Below are 15,224 nucleotides of genomic sequence, written 5' to 3'. Positions count from 1 at the left end.
GGATGGTTACTGGCGGTGCGCGCAGTGTCACGCGGCCCTCAGAACCTGATGTCCCTCATTAACATCCTCAAGCTCATTATCCTCCAGAACTTGATCGTTGTTTCGAACACCGGAAACCATGGTGAAGATTTTCAGAGAGAAAATTGATGAAATAGTGGTTTTGTTGCCATTGTAACAGGTGATGGCGCCAATGAAGAAACTTGTATCGACTTACTTGTATACGATCAACGTTCCTCGGGTACGAGTATGCTATATCACCGATGGTTTTCCGAGATACGGGTTCTTCCACCTACAAAACGAACAGCACCGTGAGCTTACCCCTCAGAAAGGGACAGATGGGTCCTATTTGGGGTAACCCTCCGGTGTGAGAATCAGATATTGTAGGAGAGGATATTCAAGATGTGAAAATGAGTAAAGGATTTAACATATATTTTCTTGCCTTCTCCCCAACTGTGGAGGTGGTGTGATATTTATAGTATTAGGGTTTCCAATGATTTGGCTCAGACCCAATTAGGGCCTTTTTGGCCTCCTCCTATTGCTTCGCGCCACGTGTACTTAGGACACCTGGTGCTTTTTCATTGATTATTCTCTGACCAAGGTATTTTACCTGACCCATGTGCCATCACGTGGTGGCACATGGGTTTTGCTGAGTTGTCCACCCTTCATTGGCAGCTGTCAACATCAGCACATTCTTTATTCCTTAAAAGATACCTTCTGGAAGGTTGTCTGATGAGTACAATCATGGTTGTCCTTATCCTGATTTGGATTAGACTATTGTCTCATTTGTTGTGTTGTCCTTTATGCGCCTATCCCGGGGATGCGCAAGGTCTTCTCTTTATTCTCACGCGCAGATGTTTCATGCGCAGATGTGATATGCGTGAGCATGTGATATGCGTGAGCATATGTGATGCGTGAGCATGTGATATGCGTGAGCATATGTGATGCGTGAGCATATGTGATATGCGTGAGCATATGTGATGCGTGAGCATTTGTGATATGCGCCACGCGCATAGGTTTTGGCTTTGTGTCTTCGTGACATCCTGATTTCAAGCCTCTTGTCTATATCTTGTGGGTTGACCCGCCCCGCTCGATGTTAAGGCGGGTGCATACCCCTTCAATAAATCATAAATTCATAAATTCGAATTTCGAATCGAATAATAAATCATAAATTCATATTCGATTACTATACTCGAATAGATAGATATATTATTTTGTATGTTATAATTGGAAATAATTTTTGTTTGTTTGATATGATTTTTTGTTTCACGTCTACTATCGGTCACATGTTATAAAAGCATGTCGTATCAAACACAAAATTGACCGAATCAGAAATAAGGTCATTAACTAGAAAACTCTAAGAACACATAAACAACTGTCAAAATATGAAGTCACTCACAAACGACAATATAACTATAAATAATCAAATTGATGACACTAACAAGGCTATCAACTACCATGATTCAACACAAAGAACACGAAGACAGGTCTGTCGATAAGACGAAACCCTAACACAATGGGACTCTTCGAGAATCGAAAGAACGTATCAAATGAACATAACGAGTTAAGCGAATAAGACAAAATGAAATTCTCATCTCGCTAATATCTTCACCGAACTGGGCCATAACCTGTTATGGGCCTTAACTCCTGCATCCAAGCCATAAGCAATACAGATCCGGCTAAACTTCTAACTCCTTAAGCCCGATGCTATCTTTAGCTCCATCTTCAGCCCAAATCCAAGTCCAATTCACCTGAAAATTACTCACCTCAGGAATGAGGTAAAAACAAATACAATTACAATTTACAAATACCAAGTTATATTAAATAATTGAATATAATATTCAATCTTTATTTCAACACATGTCTATGGTGTGCCCTCGTGTAATATTTGTGCCCATAAGGTCCGTACTAGTTACGGTAAGAATAGATAGCTAGGAATACTATGGTACACATAGGAATATAGGATTCACAATAGAGATTGTGTAAGTGTAATTCTCTGTATAAAAAAGTAGGAGCTTTAACATAGTAAAAATAATCAAAGAGTAGTCATGCATATGGTAACCATTAGTTCTCTTGTAACCATCATCACATGTTTCTTTCATTTTCAAATATGATTCACATGTTCATTTAATATGAATATTTGATAAATTAGCTAGGGTGCTAAACCCTTATTTGTGTTATGATTATTTTGAATTCAGACCGTTAATTAAAATATGAGGTGGATTAAAATGAACCGAGTAAAACAAAAAAACTAAAACAAAATAACATAAAACAATTTAATATAACTTAAAAATACTTCCATCAATTCTTATATAAACTTCGATCTTATTTCCTGTCAATCAAACCAATTAGATAAGAAACGTTTCTTTAAATAGTCTGGATTGAACATAAACAAATAAAAAATAGTTAGACTGAACGTATCCCCTCTCCCTTGCTTGTCATGTCATATCCCCTAAACTCTGACTTCCTTTAACATTTAACAATTTTATTTGACTTATTACTATCTTATAACATTTTTTAAATTTTATGGTCTCTCTTTAAAAGTTTTATTTTTATTTTTTTATTTCTATAATATTTTGTTTTTGTTTTTTTCTCTCTTTTTGTGTTTATTATCATTTATCATAATAATATTTATTATCATCACTGTCGATGAATTATTATATTTATAAAACTATATATAAAGATGTGTGTGTGTGAAACACTGATACTAATATTGATATTATTAATAATAAAAAAACATTAATAATATTTACAATGATAATGATAAAAATAATTAATAATAACAAAATAGTTTTGAATTTATATATTTATTAGAGACTATTAAATGAAATAAAATGTTAGAGTGACTAATATGTATGTAAATAGTGTTAAGGGGAAATGATAATTGATTTGATAAGTTTAAAGGTGTGTACATTTGGTAAAAATCATATGGTGGGGTACCTTTATCAACACCATAAAAAAAACATTAACAAACAAGTTAGCTTAAAATAAAGTTAATCGCAAATTCGCAATACAAATACTCAAGTAATATTAATAAAAAAGAAGAAGCTAAAAACTGTGTTGTTACATACTACTAGTGTGAATTAAACACAAGTACTCAATTGGTACAAATTAGTGATTGAAAGTCATGTAAATAGTGGAAAAATATACAAAGTGACTCTAACTTTGAATGAGCAAGATTATGGTGTGAGAAATCAAGAGAGGCCATCCGGTTTAAGACTTACTTTTAAAAATTTGTGGTTGGTACCGAGCGTCTTCTCACCTAACTCTAGTTCATCCAAAAGATCATCATCCTAGTAGCCGACATCTGACCATACATCTCGAGTTAATGAAGTATGGTTGCACCATACCATAACTTTGTATTCTACAACAAAAATGTTTTAGCAATTTATAATACTGTTTTGTTTCAAAAATTTTATCTAAATTTGTTCGCGGTCGGGGGGAGGTGGAGACCATTCATTTTATGAGGTGCACAAATGTTCTTTTGGATTCATATCAAGATGAAATATTAGTAGCTTAAAATGAAAGTATTTTTATAATTTAAATTTATTATAAAAACTATTTTTTTATTATTAAAATGAAAAGAGATGTAACTTGCAAGCCTAAAAAAGCCCAGCCAAACAAGAAGGAAGTACAACATGGAAAAAGAAACAAAGCACAAACTAACAACCAAACTACAAACAAAGATTAACAAAGTTAAACTTACAACAATCTTCCTAATCCAAGCTCCCCGGCTCATGTGCTTCACCAAAGGAAGAATGTGGCTTTGATATCAATCACAACATTGTCCACTTAAAATAAGTTTATTCTTATAAATGTCATCATTCTGTGTTTCTCTGTATTAACCAACAAGCGCATTGAGACTGCATGTATTGTCAAACACTCCTCCTTATTGCCCTTGAAATTGTTAGGATATTCGAGAATAGCTTTGTCCGAACCAAAGTAAGACGACACTGTCAAGTTGACCCAATTATGGATAATAGACCAAATCCATATCGCCACTCGACAATGTACCATTAGATGATCTGAAGACTCAGGAAACAAACCTCCTAAACACAAATATCATCTCCAACATTTATTCCTCTTGTCACCAATGCAATTTTAGTAGAGATTCGATCTTGTGGTAATCTCTATATAAAATATATAACTTTGATTGGGACCCAATTCAACGAATAATTACCATCTACAAGCGTATACTTCATGCTATCAATCTCCCACATTAGATTTTTTACAAGAATTATTTCTTCAATATGTTATGTGTCTTTCCAAACCCATGAATTCGGGGGCGTTTGTACTTTAGCAGTTGACACCAACTCTAAACACTTACTAACCTCATGCCTAAGGCTAAATGTGATTATTATTTACTCAAATTGTTATAAGCTGTAAGGAGACACCAACACGGTGTAAGGCCCCGTTACCGGTAGCCCTACTTTCGTGTTAGATTTACTCATAAACGCAGTTCTAAATATCAGAGTTAATTAAAACATTCGCGGAATATAAAAGCTTTCATAAAACTTTTCATAACAAAACACTTCTTGTCTTAAAACATCATTTTGTCTTTCAAAATAAACGAAACATTAAACTTAAACGTCTTGAGTCTTCCGATGCCAGCCTCTTATTCAGTGCCACGTGTCTCCTCAAGCGAGCTGCCTCATCCTACTCACCTGCGTGCATACTAAAAGTCAGCTACGCTGAGTGAGTTCTAGTTAATCATACACTATACAATACACATAAACTTATATTCTTTCATTCATACTTTCATACTTTCATACTTTCTTTTGTATTAACTTACATTCATATCTTACGTTATAAAGAGCATTACGCCCTACATTCCTCGAGTATTATTAGGGCTCGGTACCCTCCTTCCTCGAGTATTATTAGGGCTCGGTACCATCCTTCCTCGAGTATTATTAGGGCTCGGTACCCTCTTTCCTCGAATATTAGTAGGGTTCAGTTCCCTAGTTCTCGAATATTAGTAGGGTTCGATTCCCTCTTCGTTACCATACAACCATACATCATACATCGAGTATTATTAGGGCCCGGTACCCTCTTCGTAACCATACAACCATCCTTTCCTTCTTTTATTAACTTTATCACATTCATATACATAAGCATACATATCATACTTACCTTATACTTAGCGTTACAACCTGACAGTACGTGAAATATCCGAAGATCGTTCACGTACCGTCAAGCCATCATTCATACATATCACATCATTCACATAAGGCATACACTTATCTCTTAGGATAAGCGTATTAACAAACATATCGAGTATGCACACAGCCTCGAAAACATAACACATAATTGGGGCTAGAAACTCACCTGAATCCTGTTACGCTCTCCGTTAATAGTTATTCCCTTCTTGAGCTGTGCACGGCTAACTGTATAATATTTACACGTATCAATTAACTACTACTACTCATGTTGTATTTCTATCTTTATATGACCCACAACGAACGGGGGTCCGGGGGCAGCGCCCCTGGCAGCGGGGTCTAGGGGCGGCAGCCCCTAGCAGGGTCCAAGGGGCAGAGCCCCTGGCTGGGGTCGAGCTGCCAGGTCAGCTTGGAAAAATTTTATTTACATTAACTGTTTTAACACATTTTCCATTAGGTTTTTAATTTATTTTCTAAGCGAACTTAACTTTAGGCGAAGTTAAACCTTAAGCGAACTTAGCTTTAGGCGAAGTTATCAGTTAGGCGAACTTGGCCTTAGGCGAAGTTACCAGTTAGGCGAACTTGGCCTTAGGCGAAGTTACCAGTTAGGCGAACTTGGCCGTAGGCGAAGTTACCAGTTAGGCGAACTTGGCCGTAGGCGAAGTTAAGCCTTGAAGGCGAAGTTAAGCTTTGAAGGCGAAGTTACCCAGTTCAGCTACGGGTTTAGTTTTTATCAAGCATTTTGGCGATTTTAATACCCTTGTTATGGTTCGACATCACCCACTACGTTCCCTAACCGTTTTCAGTCGTATATATATCCCGTATATACTATAAAGCTTGGACCTTTAAGTAAAAACGTTCAATACTACGTAAACTTTAAAGGTCAAGAACATACCTTTAGCGCTCGTTCGATCTTGGTTAGCTTGTTTATGCACTCTAGATCTCGTGTAATAAGATCTAATACCAACTAACGTTTACTCTCTCTCGGGTCTTGCTCGTTTATGGTGTGTGTGTGTTTGGAGTGTGTAGAGATTATGATGGAAATGAAATGAGGGTTTAGGGTTTTAGCTTGGTTTAGGGGATATTTATATCCCTTAAAGCCCATGGACCTAAGGCCCATTCTCATTTAACCAATCTCAATTAATCTAAGTCCATGATCCGTTCTTTACTCGATATTAATTAATTAATAACGCGAAATCACTAAACGTAACTTTCTTTATTCAACATTATAAATTTTAGGATGTTACACACGGCGTGTAATGCTAAATCATATTTGACACCAAAGCATGTTCACACCATACAAGTCGTATTGTAGAATGGTAAATCGAAAGTACGAGTCACTTGATATTGTCAGAAAGCACTATTCTTGTGCTAGTCAAACATATCATACAAGTCACACTCTCCGTTCTAGTGGAAGGGTGTGCTATTGATTTGACGAAACCATCTCATACGGCCGCAGACATAATTTGACATAAACCAAAGATCTAACTTATGATAAGTTACTAACTCAATGGCAAATGATTTTATAAGGTTTGAGTAAAAAACACCACTTACACCGTATTGATGTTTCATATGGAATGAAAGTTCATATGATTTGCATGCCTTATGGAAAATGATCATATTTGTTATATTTAGAAAGTTATTTAATAGTCATAAAAGGTAACTTTATTATTATTATTATTATCACAATCATAACACCATTGTAAATTGTTTCAAACCAACAATCAATTAAAAAATAAATAAACAAACAGGAGAGGAGATATACACACACTTAATTCTTATTACTTTATTACCTTTTTATTTGTAAATTGCTTCAAACCAACAAACAATTAAAAAAAATAAATAAGTAGGAGATAAACACAAACTTAATTCTAATTACTTTATTACCTTTTTATTTGATTCACCAAAAATATGAGGTTTCACACTACACCAAAATCAGTGACATGACCATCCTATAATTCCTATAAATAAATAAATATCTACTCCAACATTCATCCTGTAATCAAAAGCAGTAAAAACCCAATGGCATTCTCTTCCTCCTCCAATTTAACATACACAGCCACCGCCATAACCAAACCCTCATCTTCACCCATCACCAGATTCAATAAAGCTTCAACCTTTAAACCCAAACCCTTATCCGTTTCTTGCATCATGACCACCAACTCGGAGTTCTTGCAGAGTGGAACCGTGGAGTACCAGACACGAGATAGATCTTCCAAAGAACAAGGCCTTTTTCGAATAAGCCAATTCATTTGGGACCCTGCAGATCCACTCTTTTTCCTATTCAAAGCTCAGCCCTTTGTCTCTGTGTTTTCACATCGAGAATTATTTGCAGATGAAGAGATGTCAAAGGGGCTTCTTACTCCCCAAAAAAATCCTCCTACATCTCTATATAAACGCTGGTTTATCAAGAAGACGCAAGAAAAGCACTTCGAATTGTTGATTAATCGCCAGAGATGGCTTAGAACCAATCGTTCATTATCTAATGGATCTTTCCGTTCTAATACTCTATCCGAGAGTCGGCTGAAGATCAATCGGCGGCTCTCCGGCCTGATTCACTCGGCCAATTTGGTAAGTTTGGAGGAAAGTATGTTCCTGAAACGCTAATGCATGCTCTCTCGGAACTTTAAACTGCCTTTAAAGCCCTAGCCACCGACTATGAGTTTCAGGTGAGTTGTTTTTGGTTAAATTAGTTAACTTTTTTGTTTAATTGAAGTGATTAATTAGAATTTGGTTAATTTGATTGATTTTTGTGTGCAATTTGGTATGGAATGAAGTGAGATTGTTAGCTATATTAGGGCAGGTTTGGTACTTTTGGGGATGAAACTAGGGTGTGCATGGTTCGGTTCGGTTTTGGGCTCAAAGTGAATCAAAAACCATTCGGTTTCGGTTTTTTGGTTTGGGTTTGGTTGAATTAATCATCTTTTTATTAATTGAAGTAATTGCATTTATATTGAACTAGAGTCTGATTATTCTAATCATTTTTGTATGCAATTTGGTATTTAATAAAGTGAAAATTTAAGCTAAATATGGGCAAGTTTGGTACTTTTGGTACTGAAACTAAGGGTGCGCATGGTTGGGTTCGGTTCGGGTTTAGGCTCAAACTAAACCAAAAACCAAAGTTTTGGATTTAGAGTTTTTGAAAACCGTTCGGTTTTGATATCTTGGTTTGGGTTTGGGTTTGTTTTCAGTTTTGCAATTATTTTCCTGTAAAACGGTCACACACTCTCTCTCTTTCTCTCTCTAAAAACCACTTTCTCTCTCTAGAAATTAACCCCAATTCGACTCTAATTACCCTCCGATTCGCTCAATTGCACCTGCATTAGCCTCCAATTGATCATCAGTATCGTCAATCCCGTTTAATTCCGTTCAATTCCATTCAATTTCGTTCAATTCCGACGTGTTTTCGTGGTTTAATCAGGCTATTATTCGATTGTTATTATATAAGGTAACAACAGCCCTATTAACCCTTACCGGAGCTCTCCAACACGTCCATAACACCACCGCAGCTCATTATTCTCGCTGTACTGTTGTTTCCGGCTACTGTTGTTAACTGCCGCCGCCGCCGTCGTCTATTGCCGCCGCCGGAAAAACGATTAAGGCTCTGTGGAGGTTGCTGGGTTGCTGCGAGGTGTTATCATTGAAGGATCTTAGCTGATTCACCCTCTGCCGCCACCGTAACACGTCGCCGGAGCTCCGCCGTCGCCGCCGCTCAACGCCGCCGCCGAAACTCAAGGGTTGTAGATTGTGTCACGTTTCTAGCTTATTCTCGTTAGCTCACGGTGTCTCGTCCCGGTTTCAATATTGGTGACTTGCTAAAATCCCGGTGAGATCGTTTCATATCTTTTATTTTTGTTGGCAATAGGCCTTGATGCTGCTAGAGTAGTCAGTCCAATTTATCTGTTACTGTGTGCCGTGTGTCTATTATTATTATTAGTTTTTGTTAATACTATTATTATTATTATTATTGATTTGGTGTTCTATTGCTTGTGTTTGTGTGATTAGTTGCAACCATAGAGCGTAGGAACCATGACTATTACCTGAGACCATGTCCTGAATCGAGGGGTGTAGGAAAGAGTAAAGATAGGGAGCGTATATTGCGTTTGGCTTCTTGGAATGTAGGAACATTAAATGGTAAGTTGTTAGAATTGGTAGATGTGCTTAAAAGACGTAGGGTTCAGATAGCATGTCTCCAGGAGACTAAGTGGAAAGGACATAGAGGGGCTGAGTGTAATGGGTATAAGTTGTGGTACTCGGGGTCTGATGGAGCTAGGAATGGAGTGGGGTTTCTAGTGGCTAAGGAAATACACACTAGTGTGGTGGAGGTGATAAGACATAATGACAGGATTATGGTGTTGAAATTAGTACTAGGAGAGGAAGTAGTGGCAGTAGTCTCCGCCTACGCGCCTCATGTAGGCCTAGGGGATCAGGAAAAGAGAGAATTTTGGGATTGCCTAGGCGCAGTGGTAGGGGGCATACCAAGGGGGGAGAGGATTTGCATAGGAGGTGATTTTAATGGACACATTGGTAAGGCTAACGATGGTTTTCAAGCCGTACATGGGGGTTTCGGTTTTGGTGATAGGAATGAGACCGGAACAGATCTTCTAGAGTTTGCGGTGGCACATGACCTAGGTATTATAAATTCTTTTTTTAGGAAACGAGATTCTCATTTAATCACTTTTAGCAGTGGCGGACGCGACACGCAAATTGACTACCTTTTGATGAGGCGAGGAGACCGACGTTGGTGGAAGGACTGCAAAGTCATACCTGGGGAGGCAGTTGTGACTCAACATCGACTACTAGTGACTGATATAGCCTTCAGAAATAAGCTGACTGTTCGAGAGAAGAAAGGTACACCGAGAATTCGATGGGGAAATTTGAAGGACGAAAATCTCCTACTGTTTAAGGATAAACTCATACTGCATACGCGGGCTCGACTAAATGGGGACTCAACTCATATATGGGAAGCTATGGAGACAAAGATCATCCAAGTAGCAAAGGAGACTCTCGGGGTCACAACAGGAAAGTCAAGTGGGCATAAGGAGTCTTGGTGGTGGAATGACGCAGTGCAAGACAAGATAAGGGACAAACAAGGATGTTTTAGGGAGCTAATGAGGTGCACGAATAAGGAGGAGCGAGTGGAATTGAGGGACAACTACAAAACGGCCAAGATAGAGGCAAAGAAGGCAGTGGCGGAAGCAAAGAAGGCGGCCTTTAAACGGATGTATGAAAGTCTAGAAACAAAAGAGGGGGAACATGCAATGTTTAAGATTGCCAAAGCCAGGGAGCGTAGAAGGCAAGATCTAGGACCGGTGAAGTTCATAAAGGATACAGATGGGCATGTACTGGTCAAGGAGCAGGACATCAAGCTAAGATGGCAAACCTACTTCCACAATCTTTTTAACAATGGGAGAGCTTACCAAGAAGAACATGACAACACAAACTTTCAACGACAACAATCGAATAACTGCTACTGCCGACGGATCACACGAGAAGAGGTGAAGGACGCACTTAGGAGGATGGGAAGGTCTAAGGCGGTTGGCCCAGACAACATACCCATCGAGGTGTGGAAGTGTCTGGGGGAGGAATGAGTCATGTGGTTAACTACTCTGTTCAATAGTATTCTCAAATCAGGTAAGATGCCAGACTAGTGGAGGAGCAGCGTTGTAGTTCCTATCTATAAGAACAAAGGAGACGCCCAATGTTGTGGTAACTACCTAGGAATCAAACTACTAAGTCATACTATGAAGCTATGGGAAAGAGTGATTGAGGTTAGACTTAGACGAGAAACTCAGGTTACGGTCAACCAATTTGGCTTCATGCCGGGGCGTTCCACCACAGAGGCAATACACCTTATAAGAAGATTAATGGAAAAGTATAGGGAGAAGAAGCGTGATCTACATATGGTGTTTATTGACCTAGAAAAGGCCTACGACAGTGTGCCACGACAGGTGCTCTGGGAGTGCTTGGAGGGTAGAAGAGTGCCCAGGAAATACATAGAGATAATTATAGATATGTATACCAGGAGTGAAACAAGTGTCCGTGCGCCAGTGGGGGATACTGATTTCTTTCCTGTAGAAGTAGGTCTTCACCAGGGGTCAGCGTTGAGCCCGTTTCTTTTTGCAGTAGTCTTGGATGAGTTGTCAAAGTCGATTCAGGGGACTCTCCCGTGGTGCATGATGTTCGCAGACGATATTGTGTTACTTGCTGAGAAAAAACAAGATCTAAACATGAGGCTTGAGGAGTGGCGAACAACCTTAGAGACAAAAGGTTTAAAGATTAGCCGATCTAAGACGGAGTACCTACACTGTGATTTTAGTGAGATAAACGACAGTGAAGACGCACACATCACAATTGAAGGGCAGGTGGTCCCGCAGGTAACGAAGTTCAAGTATTTAGGATCATTTGTACAGAGCGATGGGGAATTAGACAGTGATGTGACCCACCGAGTTCAGGTAGGATGGTGTAGATGGAAAGCAGCCACAGGTATATTGTGCGACAAGAGTTTCCCGACTAACCTGAAGGGAAAATTCTATAGGGTGGAAGTTAGACCTGCAATGCTATATGGAACAGATTGTTGGGCCATCAAGAAGGCACAAGTGCGGAAGATGGAGGTAGCAGAAATGAGAATGCTACGTTGGATGTGTGGGCACACAAGGCTAGACAGAATAAGAAACGTTGTGCTTCGCGAGAGATTAGGGGTGGCGAACATAGCAGACAAGATAAGAGAGTGGAGATTGAGATGGTTTGGACATGTAAAGAGAAGACAGACGACGAATCCTGTTAGATCCGTAGAAAACATTACTATAGAGGGGAGGAGGGGTAGAGGACGACCGAAATTGACTTGGGATGAGAGGATTAGGCATGATTTGATAGACCTAAACCTCTCCGAGGACATGGTTGAGGATAGGAATTCGTGGAGAAGTAGAATTAAAGTTAAGGATTTTTAGAGAGAATTGAATACCTTAGGGCTTAGACTTAACTTATTTAGGTCACATACCATAATGGTATTTCCCTTACATATTTTATTATTATTATTATTATTAGCTTTTATATTGCGGTTAAATTGTGACCTTATTTTTAATATTATTATAATTAGTAGTAGTTTTTTATATAACTATTAAACTTTGATTTCCTTTTTTTTGCTTCATACACATGTTCTTACAGCCGAGGGTCTCTCTGGAAGCCACCTCTTTATTCCTTTGGATAGAGGTACGGTGTGCCTACATCCCACCCTCCCCAGACCCTACCTATAGCTCTGCTGTCGGTGGGATTTTACTGGGTATGATTGATTGATTGATTGATTGATTGAATTGTGTCTAAAAGTTTTGGGTCAAAAAGAAAATGTGGCCAATCATAATGAGTTTTGGCCTAGTTTTTTTGTTAGTTAATAATTAGTTGATTATTGTACATTTGAGCTTGCTTAAATTGTTATAAGAAGTGAAAATCTAGAAGTTTGGTTTGCTTGGCTTTTACGGTTTTAGTTACACCAAAACCAAACTGAAAATTTGGTTTTTACAAAGACATAAAACCACGGTTCTATTTTCGGTTCGTATTTTTTTTTGGGTTTCATGCACGCCACTGACTGAAACTGTTTGCAAGTGCAGAAAGAGTTAGATGGCATATTAAAGGACTATGTTGGAAGAGAAAGCCCTCTCTATTTTGCTGAAAGACTTACAGAACACTACAAGCGACCCAATGGCGAAGGGCCAGAAATCTATCTTAAGAGGGAGGATTTGAACCATACTGGTGCACATAAGATCAACAATGCAGTGGCTCAAGCTTTGCTCGCTAAGAAGTTGGGAAAAGAAAGGATTATTGCGGAAACTGGGGCGGGCCAGCATGGTGTGGCGACTGCTACGGTTTGTGCACGGTTCGGGTTGAAATGTATTATTTATATGGGTGCTCAAGATATGGAAAGACAAGCGCTTAATGTGTTCAGAATGAAATTACTTGGTGCAGAGGTTTGATTTTGATTATGGTTATGCTTTTTATGTTTTTTTTTCTGTTTTAGGTTTAAAGTAATCAAATTTGCATTATTCTGGTAGTAGTTGTGTTAAGATTAATTATAAAGATAGATGATGGTATTTCGGGTCGGTTTGGGACTTAAATTGAACCCAAAAAAAAAGAGAAATTTTGGTTTTTGAGATAAGGAAAACCGTTAAGTTGCCGTTTTGTTTTTTGGTTTTGCCATTTAGGCTTGAGTTTTTTAGGCTGAGAGAAAATTTTGGTCCAACACAATGAATTTGGGTCTAAATATTTTGTTAATTAATAATTAAGTGATTATGATGCATTTGAGCTAAATATTAGAGTTAAACTATTATTAAATTCGTATAAATTACTTAAATTTCGAATTTGAAAATGAAAATCTACATATTCGGTTTGGTTTGGTTTTAGTTACATGCAAAACTAAAACCAAACCAAAAGTTTGGTTTTTACAAAAGGATAAACGCAGCTAAACCGTTGGTTTTTGTTTGAGTTCGGTTATTTCTGATTTTTTGATGATTATATCATTATACGATTCTTATTTTAGGTTGGGTTGTAACGGACCAACCGAGTCGGGCTGAAACACAAGTTCTTTTTTGCCCATGTATTAACTTTTATATAAATAATTAACGCAGGTTAGAGGGGTTCATTCTGGAACAGCAACATTGAAGGATGCCACATCCGAAGCCATTAGGGACTGGGTGAAAAATGTTGAAACAACTCATTACATATTGGGCTCCGTGGCGGGCCCACATCCGTACCCGATGATGGTACGCGAGTTCCATGCTGTAATTGGTAAGGAAACAAGAAAGCAAGCTTTGGAAAAGTGGAAAGCCTGATGTGCTAGTCGCATGCGTTGGTGGCGGGTCAAACGCCATGGGCTTGTTTCATGAGTTTGTTGATGATAAAGAGGTTAGAATGATTGGTGTTGAGGCTGCAGGTTTTGGGCTCGATAGTGGGAAACATGCAGCCACTTTGACTAAAGGTGAAGTTGGTGTGTTGCATGGTACTATGAGTTATTTGTTGCAGGATGAGGATGGTCAAATTATTGAGCCTCATTCTATTAGCGCAGGGTAAGTCGGTTTAATGTATATTTTTTAGCGCTTTTAGTGGTTAACTTCTAATTTTTGGGTTTTGTAGGTTGGATTACCCTGGAGTTGGACCCGAGCACAGCTTTTTGAAAGATATAGGTCGGGCTGAATATCATAGCATTACCGATGAAGAAGCATTGGAAGGTATGTGAAGTCAACTTTTCAAAAATTATAAACGGTTAATGTGGTAAATAGGGTTACAGAAAATGTATGATTAAATGGTATTCTTGTTTTTTGTTGGTAAATCCGTATGGTTTAAATACATCATTTTGTGAGGTTTCATTTTTCAATATGTTTTACCCGAAAATAGATTTTCAAATTTCATCTGTTTGACCTGTTGAAGATAAAATCTGATCTATATTTATTTACTTTTCGGTAAATAGGCCGAAATTGTCATGTATAGTATATTTGCTAACACAAATGATGTCATTGGGATGCTGATTTCTAAATATTTTTGGCAATCATATTTTAAAACTATTTTGTAGAGTTACAACTGGCAAAGGAGAAACATCTCATTTTGTCATTCAAAATAATCAAATTTGCAGATTGTTTTTGGATCGAAGTTGTTTTTTTTACCGTTTTGTTTTGTCTCTTTAGTCTTCTGCTAATTGTTTATTTTGTTGTGTTATATATAATATGCAGTCTTTAAGAGACTTTCTAGACTTGAGGGCATAATCCCAGCTTTGGAAACATCACATGCACTTGCTTATTTGGAGAAACTATGCCCCACATTACCTAATGGAGCCAAAGTTGTTCTTAACTGCAGCGGGAGGGGAGACAAAGATGTTCATACCGGCATAAAACATTTGCAGGTTTGATGTAGTTGATCTTCAAGACAGTTGGATATACCAGAAAACATTATGCAGTTGCTTTTATTTTGTTGTATCAGAGAATAAAGATTCCGTAAACATTTCTCAATTTGAAATCAGAATTTGCTGTTTTTACCGAGTTTTGCATTTTACAATTGCATGCCTTTGCTTTCATTGATGATTAC

At 38.0% G+C, this 15,224-nt stretch overlaps 1 pseudogene across 1 annotated transcript; it reads left to right on the top strand.

Annotated features, from left to right (window-relative positions):
• The first annotated feature begins 7,133 nt into the window (after nucleotides 1-7,133).
• Nucleotides 7,134-15,178, top strand: LOC143548374 (tryptophan synthase beta chain 1-like; annotated as a pseudogene). Its single transcript, XR_013137939.1, has 6 exons — nucleotides 7,134-7,332; nucleotides 7,683-7,822; nucleotides 12,761-13,117; nucleotides 13,775-14,212; nucleotides 14,280-14,374; nucleotides 14,873-15,178. The product of XR_013137939.1 is annotated as a tryptophan synthase beta chain 1-like (transcript).
• Nucleotides 15,179-15,224: the final 46 nt, after the last annotated feature.

Source organism: Bidens hawaiensis, unplaced genomic scaffold (assembly GCF_021521415.1).
Source record: "Bidens hawaiensis isolate Kalapana, Puna unplaced genomic scaffold, B.hawaiensis_p1.1 tig00015059_1, whole genome shotgun sequence".
Classification (NCBI taxonomy): domain Eukaryota; kingdom Viridiplantae; phylum Streptophyta; class Magnoliopsida; order Asterales; family Asteraceae; genus Bidens; species Bidens hawaiensis.
Note: the sequence above shows the minus strand (reverse complement) of the source record. Positions and strands in the feature narration are given on the sequence as shown.